Raw genomic sequence first — 12,500 nt, forward strand, 5'->3', positions numbered from 1 at the left:
ATAAATGCCATTAACAATAAAGAGAATTTAATGTTTGTGTCGGCACTGTTTGTTGTACAGTACCATTACATCACCTAATCAACATGAGTTAGACTTTAACCTGGGCGGGAACCCCTTTTGGTGTTTTAACTAAGCATTAAGTAATACTTTAGCTATTGAAAAATAGCAGATCTACGTGCTACGAGCTTGTAGGTCTGTCTATTTTTGAAAAACCATGAAAATGCAGCACAAATCTTTGAATATATAAGACTTTTTTGTTTTTGTTTGACCTCCCATCATCTGTTTTGTCCAGAGATGCACCACGGAACATTATACCCATCTGATAATAAACAACACATTATACTACTATTAAAGATAATAAACAACACATTATACTACTATTGCTTACAAGCCTCCAAATGTAAATATGGCTGAATAAAGATGCATGAGCCTCTATCTATGCTCCTTCTACGTTACGCACTGCTGCACTGTTGATCTTTGACCACAACTGGTTTAAAAAAGAAAAAACAAATTCATATTCTCAGGCTGTTGGTTAGTTAGTCTGCGTGCGTGCGTGCGTGCGTGCGTGCATTGCTGTGTGGGTGTATCTGTGTGAGTTCATGTGTCGGTGGTGGGGGGTTGGGCTGGCGGTCTTAAAACGCCTGTATCTTGTGCATGTGGATGGATGGATGGATGGATGGATGGAATTTATTATGTTTCATTGTGTAGGTGGCTGGTGGTGTTGGGGTTATACTGCATGTTGTTATGTTATGTCTTGTAAGTCTGTGTACATATTCAAATTCAATGCTGTCCTGCTTCATGACGCCAAAGAAAACGTGAAGGATTTTATTTATTTATTTAGTTGTCTCTTTCTTTGGTCTGCTCTGCAGTCTGCATGGGGATAATGCCTTTCCGTAGCTGTGTGCCCCATGGGTATTGGTCCCTGGAAGACTGGGGTCGGCGGCCAAATGCATATCATTTTGGGGCTCCTGGACATGAAATAGTTTGAGCACCACTTACATTAAAACATGAGTTTTTTTCAGAAAACTGTCAGGCTTTAGAAGACATCTGTAGAATCGTCCTCAGGTCAAACATTTGAGTACTTTTTTTCCACCCACTGTATAGGAGTGTCCATGTGTGTATTGTACCGGACACGGTCCTGTCTCCTCAAGTACTGTAAGTGTGTGAGTACAGTATGTGCTCGTGGGGAGCCGTTACAGCTTCAGCTCTACACGATAGAGGGTTCCATTGATAGTGGAGAGCCGTCTCCTCCACTCCCCTCCATGCCCTCGCTGCCAGCCAGCCTTTCATTAACAATGGCACCGATGGTACAGCGTCCCCAGATGTTTGTCTCCTGCTCCCACCAGCTGTGCCAGCCTACCAATACACAGCCTCATTGACTCCCCAAACGACACGGGGAGACACTTAAAGAACACACTGACGCACGCACGCACGCACGCACACACGCACGCATGCACGCACTCACTCACCATAGCAGTAGGTGGACTGTGTCCACATTAATTTTGTTCCACGGAAGACTTTGCACAATGCAAGTCAAAAGTAGTATGCAAGTTTTGTTGCACACACAGTGTGGCATGACATGAGTACAGAAACACAACGGTACATGGGCACACAAACACAAACAGACAGGAGACTGTAGACAAATGGATGGACAGACATAAACGCACGCACGCACACACGCACATTATTCGGGTGTGTGTCTGTGACACCTCCTACTCGTCCCGAGGAGATGTTGAGTTATTTGCGGGTGACAGGGTCCTCACAATTGTCAGAATAATGCGTGGTTTGTCAGGATAGTCATCCTGCCATCAGCGCTATACCCATTGTTATTGTCCCACACATTGTTTGAGTCTGGATCTGTACAGATCCACCAACCCTTTATTATTGTGCTGTTTATTTATTTATTTATTTTGATTTCACCCCCATTTACATTGACATCACTTTTTTCCTTTTCTTATAACGCCCTGAATTAGTTTTGTCACTCGAACACAGTAGCGCCATTGTTCACATGACAACAATTAATGACTTGGAGAGAGATAGAGAGAGAGAGAGAGAGAGAGAGAGAGAGAGAGAGGGAGAACTATAACTAAACAGTCAAGTAGTGACAGTATGTGTGCAGAATCATGTGGCTGTGACTGTCAGCCGTTCTGTGGCCTTGTCTCTAGTGTCTGCAGGTGTGTGTAATTCACCCACAGCAGGAGATATAATAGGCCTGAACAATTCGCAGGGAAAATAATCAAAATTGCAACTGCAACTTTCCAAATAGAAGAGGTGTGGTCCAAACTTTTTTTCAAACGGGGCCATATTAGAAAATATGAAAACACGTAACCGAGGGTCAACTACAGTACATCTCTTGACATAACGTGCCTTCCGACTATAACAAACTCACATACGGTATGCATCTCATTTAAACCATTTTATGTAACTATCATCATCAATATTTAATACCAATGGTCTTTTGTTAGTGTGTGTGCTGTGAACAAAACACAAAAATAACTTTTGTCAGCCTTATATTTCACATTACCAAATGTAGCCAGACGTGCAAGTTAAAACATGAAATAAAATAGACTTTAGAGGTCTATGTAGAAGAGCCGCCATTGGACTGAAGCCCCATGAAATGAACGGAGATGTCGTAACTCTCCCTCAATGGCTCTGGGTGTAAAATGCAGAGGACAAATTCCATGTGCCAATGCACTTTTAGAACTTTCCTTTCCTTTCCTTTTTAACCAGAGCAGAATGAAGCTCAAAGGAGCCTTGTTAAGCATCCATTCCCTCAGCGGAGGGAAGACAGGACTGTTGTGCATTGGAAGAGACAAGAGGGGGAATGGCTGTGGAAATAATATGTCTGCCAATGTAATGTTGTAATCCCAGATTCGTCCTGTCAGGCAATAACTTTGATTATGGTCCTCATTTGAAACGTTGGATTCATCTGCCCAGTCCCCGTCCCCCCCTCCTGTTCACCGCCCCTTTGCCATTATCCTGTTTTTCTACTTTTCTCACCCACACGCTATCAAAATGAGGGACGTTAGATCACTCTAGATCTGTTGGTTTTCAACGCTTTTCATATCAATGTTCATTTTTTTCTGCATGCATTTGAGCTGCGATCGCATGAACACATTTTGTCTGGAGGGTCTTAACACTAAACCATACATGGGCAACTGGAGGCCTGGGGACCGTCTTCACTTAATGGCCCTGCAGGTTCATATCACAATACTGATATATTATTGATTGCTTAGTTAGGTTAAGCTTATGTTCCATATACTGTGCAGCAAACAAATGTTGAGTTTAGAACAGTGGTTCCCAAAGTGGGGTCCGGGGACCCCCAGGGGTACCTGAGGGAGTTCCAGGGGGTCCCCAGCTAAATGATAGTTTGGAACAAAATGGACCCTTATGGGTCTGTAACTCCGAGAGAACCAAACGGATCCGTTAGTTTGATTCCATTTGTACACTCTCAGAGTTAAATTAACATTAGATTTTTCAATATAAATTGGGGGTCCCAAAGATAGAAATGCCATTAAATGGGTGTCCGTAGACTAATGCATGTCACACTTGGGGTCCTTGAAATTAAACCGGTTGAGAATCACTGCTAGAGCCGTAAAAGTCTTCTCTTATGGAGGTCCCTGGCATATCTCTTCAAATGGGGGTCCTGATTAGTGTCAATTTGGGGGTCCTTGACATGAAAAAGTTCTGGGACCACTGGTTTAGAAAGGTGCAGTTCGAGCATAATAATGCGAGACATCTATAGTATCACACACGCACGCACGCACCGACCCTCTTCCAGACAGCTCGCCGCCAAGGAGCCACGCTGTATAAATAAAATAAAAAGACGATCTCTTCGTTAAATGATCATCAGACGCTCAGCAGATAGATCTAGCCCCATGGTCCCTGTGTGTGTGTGTGTGTGTGTGTGTGTGTGTGTGTGTGTGTGTTGTGTTTATTATTTGATAAAGCCTTGCTTGTAACCTCAGCATATTGTGCAACAGACTCTGGCTCTCCTTCAACTCTTGCGGCGTGCCACTTCAGATTAGCTGCTCGTTGGGAGGAGGGCCCTGCCCTATCTTTTTTTCTTTTTGCTAAAATGCATTAGTACACCACTCGGAGCCCATATATATAGAGCCCAGGGTTAAACGCTAATTATATCGTTTCTGTCATCCAATCAAATCACGGCGACCGTCCGACCCCTCGCCCGCCCGCGACCCGGGTGAGATGAGCCGGGCGCATAATGAAATATGACATGGCACAAAAGGCGCCTGATTGTAATCCGCTCTGACACGCCATCAGATGAGGATGACCTCCTGACCTTTTGTGTCTTGACGAGTGAGACGTGCGTGCGTGTGTGTGTGTGTGTGTGTGTGTGTGTGTGTGTGTGTGTGTGTGTGTGTGTGTGTGTGTGTGTGTGTGTGTGTGTGTGTGTGTGTGTGTGTGTGTGTGTGTGTGTGTGTGTGTGTGTGTGTGTGTGTGCGCGCGCGTGTGTGTGTGTGTGTGTGCGTGTGCGCTGGGGACGGGATGGGGGGACACACGAGGGAGGGAGGGAGAGGACAGGAAGGAGACACCGTAAAAGAGATGGGTGGGGATGGGAGGGAGGGAGAGGGGGAATAAAAAATAGGTATGCAATTAGAGGGGTTGTGGCTTTAGTCTGTGTTGTTGGGTAGTAATCAACCAGTGGTGGAGAAAGTACTTGCATGTTTTACTTAAAAGGAGCAATACTGCATCTACAGTATACAATGTACTTATAGTCTGTTACAAGTAAAAGACCGCAATTCAAATTGTACTTTGTAGTAAAAGTACAAAAGTATAGAGGGTATGCGCGCATTAAACAACATTACACAATGTTAAACTCACTTTGCCTGTTGATTTGCCACTCGATGTGCCATTCACTTTAAGCATGCGCATACCCTCTAGGCATCAAAATGGCTTAAAGCATCAGAGGTATACATTCTGCATTATGCAAAATGTCCTGTTTCAAGTTTTCGAATGTATAAAGATCTTTTGAAAATAGCCCATCTACAAGCTCTGTGTCGCATATTGTGAGCTTCTGCTATTTTCAAATGGGCAAAATGTAACATACAGTAGGGCTGAAGTGGCTAATGTATGTTTTGTAATAATCCAAATCTACAAAGTAACTAAAGTTTTCAAATAATTGTAGTGGAGTAGAAGTAAAAGCATTGGAAATACTCGAGTAAAATACCTCAACATTGTACCTAGGTGCAGTACTTAAGTAAATACACTTTGTTACTTTAAACCACTGGCAATTAGAGAGGTTAAGTTTAGTCAGTGTTGGGTATAGTAATCAAGTTAAATCAACGCATGTGTGTCTGTCTGCATGGAGCCAATAGCTGCCCTGCTCTGTACCGTGTGACAGATTGTATCTGCGTGCTAGAATCCTCTGAGGGCACAAAATGTAACCAAATGGACCCGCAACCGGTTCCTAGAGAAGGAGCCTATAGTGTTTGTCATTTGGCGCCTGGCCACAAACACACACACAAACACACAGTGGTAAATAGTATACAAAAAAACTCTTTATTATTATTAGATTTAATGTGTTTAAAAACGTAGCAGCTCTGTTTACATGTGCAGTAGTTCTACTTGGTACAGATAGTAGTCCTTAGGGTGGTTGTATTCCATTTGTCACAACAGTTCACAAATCTTGCTGCTGTGTTTGGCACATTGTTGTATTTCTCCCAACAGGTATGGGAGTTTTTTTGTTGTCGTTGGTCATAGTTTCAAACTCAGATGAGTAAGGCTTGGGCCGAGGCTAGTTTGGGGTATAGTCTCTTTCCAGTATGTCAGGTATAGCTTTCTTTTAGTAGGTTTTCCGTCTGGTGGTTATTGTGCTTGCGTTTGTCCCCATGGACCAGCTAACTAAGGGGGCATCCCTGTAGGTTGAGGGCTGTGTCACCCACCCACCCACCAAGGGGTTTACCCTCCAACACGCCCCACCCCAACCACCACCACCACCCCTCTGCAATTTCCCAAATAGCAACAGAGCGACGGAGAACAAAATGCAGCCAATAAGCTTGTTTTGGAGGGAGATGAGATGGGACGGCGGGAATCCATGGGGGAATTGGAAGGGGTGGGGGTTGGGGTCAAGGTCTGGAGGGGGGGGGGGGGGTGGTCTGAACCTGTGGACCTGAGCCCTAGTAGGTCTCCATAAGGGGAAAGGGCTCAGACTGCACACATAGGAGAGAGAGGAGAGGAGAGTGGTGTAGGATGGCAGTAACTAGATCTCGACCCCCTCCTCCGTAACCCCTTTTCTCTGTGTGTATCCTGCGAAAGAGGGCTTTGTGGCCATGTTGATGTGTCCCTGACATGATTATTGTAGTGGAGGGACAGCTCATGGCTTTAATCACGTCCAGTGTCGGGATACAGGAAAGGGGGGGCCGCTTATCCTGCTTCTGATGGGCATTTCGGTGAATTATTAGCGGACAATCGTATAGTCTTCATGGGCAGTAATATCTACCGTACAATCCTTATTCGCAGAGGAAATTCCACTTTCTCTCCTGGTTTTGAACTCTAGTCTGTGTTCACTACATCTCCCATGATGCATTTTGCTGGATTGGCTGTTAGCGCTTTGAGGCCAAAAAGTAGGTAGGGCTTGGAATGCTACCGGATACAGGCAGATCTTACTATGACGCATTTCTGTTTTTTCCCCGCTAGCTTCAATTGCATGTAGCAAAAGCGCTAATGCAATGTCTCTCTTTTTCCATGAAACGTTAATATTCTAATCGTGGTGCTGCACCGTGAAATCAGAAATTAGCTCCGTCTGAACCTCCTCGATCCGACCAACGCCACGTCAGCAGCGTATAGTTTCCGAGGCTTAGAAATGCTTTCTAAGACAGTTTTCAGAAAAAACCCATGTTTCTATTATCAGTTGTTGTTATTCCCTTATGTCTAGGGGTTATTAAAGGATGCAACAAGGCTGGCAAGTGAACTGTTGTTTATTCACAGTGCTTCAATAAGGTTATGTACAAGACAGAAGATATATGCAATACATTACAACAGGTATAAATATGGGAGTATATATATATAAATCTTTTATCTACAACCATGACGGACCAATAACGATAGTTTACTGGGTTTCCAACCAAATAAAATATCAGGGGCTGAGCACTCTGCTCGAGCCGTATCGTGTTACAACTTAAAGATATAACCGTATATACAGTATATACAATCACCGAATTATGTAACAGCCATTCTCAAACATTTTCATGTCAAGGACCCCCAAACATTATATGTAATTGGCCTCCGACCCCCATCTCAAAATATGTTGTTCCAGGGACCCTCCAGAAGTAAAGATTTTAGTTAAAAACGTTCGCGCTGAAAGAATATATATTCGAAATTTGCACTTTTTTTTTACACATTTTACACGCCGATCTACAAGCTCACAATGCGTTGCAGCGCGATGCGTTGTGAGCTTGTTATCTGTTCTATTCAGTATGCAATAAAGTGTAAAATGACTTATAGTGGATCTCTTCACTAGTCCCTTCCTAACATTTTAGTCTAGTTTTTATTTGTTGACAAAATTGTCAGTTTCCATTTAGTTTTCGTCAGTGGAAAAAGGTAGTCAACAAAATCAACACTGCTCCACTGTTAGGTTCTTAGCTTATACCAGGGATAGGCAACCTTTATTATCAAAAGAGGCCCAAAAAAGTATTACAATTCTATCTGGAGCCGCAAAATATGTTTGCTTTAATAAAGCAAACTTTAATTTGATTATGTGTGATTTTTTTACTGGTCTTTCAATATTACATTTTTATTGTTTGCTAATTACTCAAATCAAGTATACCAGTAAGCCCAGCAGCATTGGGTGGTGAAAACAAACAAATAAAATATGTCTTATAGCATTAATACATTCTTTATTTTCATTCATTAAATGTTTCTTATTTTTATCTGGTGTATAGGCAACATTGTTTTGCAATATCAAAATGAAAGAATAACTTTATGCCTACTACAATATAAAATGATGATTAAAAAAATAAAAAAATAATAAAATTAAAAGAAAAGCTCTTATTCCTTTCCACATTCTTTGCCCTAGCAACTGGGCCTAAGAGCCACATGCGGCTCTAGAGCAGTTGTTCACAAACCTTTTCATGTCAAGGACCCCCAAATCGACATATATTAGGCCGCAGACCCCCATTTGAAAACGTATGCCAGTGACCTCGATATGGGAGGATTTTTACGGCTCTAGCAGTGATTCCGAAACGTATTAATTTCATGGATCCCCCTCAGTTTCACACGCATTATGCTACGGACCCCCGATTTAATGGCATTTATATCTCTGGTACCCCAATTTATATTGTAAAACCACTGTTAATTTAACTCTGAGAGACGGGTCCATTTGGTTCCATTTGTACACATGAGTTACAGACCCATAAGGGTCCATTTGGTTCCTAACTATCTCTAATTGAGCTAGGTACCCCCTGGAACTCCCCCAAGTACCCCTATGGGTCCCTGCCTCTCTAACACTCTCTGCACGTCCCAGCCTGGCGGTCTGTTTGCCTGGAGCTAAAGCTAATGCATTTATGATGTATACATGAATCTGTGGAACATAGCAGATGTATAGCCTACAGTACATACAAGCTTGTACAGTAGATCGTCTATTTTCAAATGGCTGATATATGGGCTAAAGTGGTTAATGTATGTTTTGTAAATAATCCAAATCTACAAAGTAACTATTGCAGCAACTAAAGTTTTCAAATAATTGTAGTGGAGTAAAAGTACAATATTTGCCTTTGAGGTGTACGTAGTGGAGTAAAAAGGCCTTGTAACTCCAGTAAAGTTTAAAAACAAAACCTAAAAATTGTACTTGAGTAAAACTTGCTAATTTACTTCACACCAGTGCGTGTGTGTGTGTGCGTGCGTGCGTGTGCCTGCCTGCTTGCCTGCCTGCCTGCGTGCGTGCGTGTGCCTGCCTGCCTGCGTGCGTGCGTGCCTGCGTGCCTGCGTGCGTGCCTGCGTGCATGCCTTCATGTCTGCGTGTGTTGGGGGCGGGGTGGTGGGGGGGTTAAGCATAAATCATGTTGTGACAAAACCCTCCAATAGGCAGATAAGTGCACATTAGTGGTAAGACATATCTGTCATCGTCTCCCCTCTCTCTCTCTCTCTCTCTCTCTCTCTCTCTCTCTCTCTCCGCCCTCCCACGGCAATAAACGCTGACTTTGGAAGTCTCCAAACTCTGCAACATTGTTGTAGTGTGGCATGCAGCAGGCAGCCTCTCAGACACACACGCATGCACGCGCGCACACCGTTCCGCTTTCATTGCCTCACTCCTTGTCTGGTAGGGGTATTTTACAGCTAAGGGTGGTTACATTATTTCCTTTCTTTTTGTTTGAGGAGTGCTGAGCCAGTGCTTGCGCAGCCTGGACGTGACCCGGTAACAGCTCTTCATAGGGTTCGTTAGTGCCACTATGATGCTGTTACTAGACACCTCCAGTAACCGTTTTAGTTTTTGGGGTCGTTGACATGAAATACTTTGAGAACCAGTGACCTGAAACATTTTCAGAAAACTATCAGGATTTAGAAGACATTTGTAGAATCGTCCTCAATGGGTTAAAAACCCATACCAATAAACAAGAACTGAAAGTATATACTAAATACAGCACGTGTAGGTTCCATTGATCCGGGGTGGATCAATGTACAGTATTGATCATTGAAATAAACATGCTCTGGAAAAATGCACAATGGCCACTTGACAAACACGGCTGCTTTTCAACATTTACAAGGGGGGTATTCCTGGTCCAAGGGGGGTATTCCTGGTCCAAGGGGGGGTATTCCTGGTCCAAGGGGGGTATTCCTGGTCCAGAAAAAGGTAGAGATACTGTCGACAAAAAAAAAACAATGCATGCAGATACTATCCTGTGACTGCAGGAGAATATGCCCTAGATTCACTCAGTGAGAGAGACACACTGTAATAACTACGTATAATAACTGGCCTATAGATAATGAGGCATTAGCTACAGTCGATATCATCTCCAGAACGGCCTTGACTAGCCAAGCACCATATATGAGAGAGAGAGAGAGAGAGAGAGCGAGAGAGCGCTCCATGCCAAAAAGAAAATACAAGCTGGAAAGCTTCCCAATCAATGTTATTTTCTCCCTCGCTCCCCGACCAACTGTCTGTTCATCTGTCTCTCGTTAAATGAAAGGTGTGCGTTCCCGATGTAACACTCACTCAGTCTAGAGATCTGTCCCTTAATTAAAACGCTGCAGATTGCACTCAGCTTACTGTACACCCGGCAGAACATACTGTATATTGAAAAAGCACATCCCCCCACTGTGTGTAGTAAGCATTGATCTCTTATTGGAAACACAAAGAAGATGATTTGTCTCTGAGAATATAGTATGGTCTGCTATAGTCTGCTTTAAAGCTTGGCTTATGAATCGGACTCTGAAATCTTTTTGGAATTAAAGCAGTGACAAATCACCATGTAGGAAAGGGGAAGAGGAAGTCAATTGTTTAAACAAGCCGGCAACCATACTAGGAAATATGTTTGCTCCTTAGGATGATGATCCATCAAGCGCGCACACACACACACACACACACACACACACACACACACACACACACACACACACACACACACACACACACACACACACACACACACACACACACAGCCTTTGTTTGGATTTCACTTTTAAAAAGGACTACTACTATGCATTAAGAGCAGAATTGTTACAGTGTTCTGTTTGTTGTGCACGCAATCTCATTCTGAATAGAGCCATATATATATGAATAATTTATCTGGGAACGTCCTTGGTATTTACATTTTATCATCAAGGGCGACGGGACACGGCTTCACAGCAAAACGTATAGCGGATACGCCACAACATTCTGGACCACCACCCTTTCCCTCTGCACACGATGAAGCAAGGGACACTGACGGGAGCAGGACAATGTTCTCTAGTGTAGATATAAGTAGGCCCTGTTTATTTATCCCATTAAGAGCTGGAACACATCTGTGTCACCACTTAACCACTTCAACCTTTATTTTAAACTTTAGCTGTTGAAAAATAGCAGATCTACAAGCTCATAGCGCGACTACCGAGTGCCGCGTTACGAGCTTGAAGATCTGCTATCTTTGGAAAAATCGTGAAAACGTGTGAAAATCCTAATATATTCTTTCACAGCGAACATTTGTAACTCATATCTTTGCTTCTCGAACAACACGGGTCATTTTTTGACATGAAATAGTTTGAGCACCACTAACACATAACAGGTTTTTCAGAAAACTGTCATGATTTGGAAGACATTTATATAGAATCTGGTCTTGCAGGGGTCTCAATGGATTATACAACCAGGACACAAAAGGCTGATAAATGCCCCCTAATTGGCCAATGACTAATCACGTCGGTATCAAGCTGTGTACTGTATGGTTTATGAGCGGTGTCTCATCAAAATCAAGAGCCCCCCCCCCCCCCCCCCTCGACATCGGCGGCACACTGCAACGACTCCCTAAGGACACACGTGGAGCGGGGGCGACTGACTTCACACACAATGCCTCTCCAATGTTTACAACAGACAATTTAGTTTCCTTCCAACAATTATGAGGGAAATTGAATCTCAGGAAATGTTCGTTTTCGTGTCCATTAGACCAAACAATAACACGACGATCTCCCCAAAGGTTTTACAAAAAAAAAAAACATCTGTCTTCAAAGGGGGACAGTTTAGGACAATTAATATCCACCGGTTCAGACAATGTCAGGACAGAGTAAATCAAAAATGAGGCAATTACGGATTTCTTTCTTTCTTTATTTATATTATTTATATTCGGAGCGGCGTGCAAGCTCAGATGAAAGCATGTTTTAACAATAAGTCATAAAATTGGCAACATCCTCGGTTATAAGGACAGACGTTTTTATTTCCTGGCCGTTTAATGAATTCCCTTTCATGTGGTTAAGACTGACTGCTGCCTGTAATTACTGGCTACAATAATCAATTTAAAACACAAAATAAATACAATATATATATTTTTTCCCATTCCTGCACCTGATGTATACACTAACAACACAGCCCCATTGGCCCTTTATACTAGCTTTGACTTATTTACCCTACAAATTCAAGGAGAGTTCGGGGGGGGGGGAGCAAGGGGGAAAAAATCCTGTATCCTTTCTCTCCTCTCCCATCCCCCCCCCCCCCCCCCCCTTTTTAAAGTATCTGTTTGAGAGATAAATGACCGCTCTGCTGCCGAGGATGACAGCCTACACAAAGATGATATTGAATTGATTTCTGAAATGTTGCAGAACTGACTGTTTGATGTATACCGCGAGGCATGAATCATAAAAATTCTATTAAAAAGCCCTTGAATGGCTGACACCGGAATATTATTTGTGATGATTAACCCATTCTGGACGGGGAACCCCTTTTGGCGTTTTAAGCATTATACGTTAAACTTTAGTAATTGAAAAATAGCAGATCTACGAGCTTGCAGGTCTTCAATTTTTTTTTAATCGCTGAAATGTGGCGAAAAATCTTTGAATATATATTATTTCAGAGCGAA

At 42.9% G+C, this 12,500-nt stretch overlaps 1 protein-coding gene across 2 annotated transcripts in view; it reads left to right on the forward strand.

Moving 5' to 3' along the window:
* LOC308329926 (TOX high mobility group box family member 2-like) overlaps nucleotides 1-12,500 on the forward strand; it is a 200,262-nt gene that overhangs the window by 117,308 nt on the left and 70,454 nt on the right. The window lies entirely within an intron of this gene.

The sequence above is a fragment of the Protomyctophum bolini genome (genome assembly GCF_963924005.1).
Source record: "Protomyctophum bolini genome assembly, chromosome: 2".
Classification (NCBI taxonomy): domain Eukaryota; kingdom Metazoa; phylum Chordata; class Actinopteri; order Myctophiformes; family Myctophidae; genus Protomyctophum; species Protomyctophum bolini.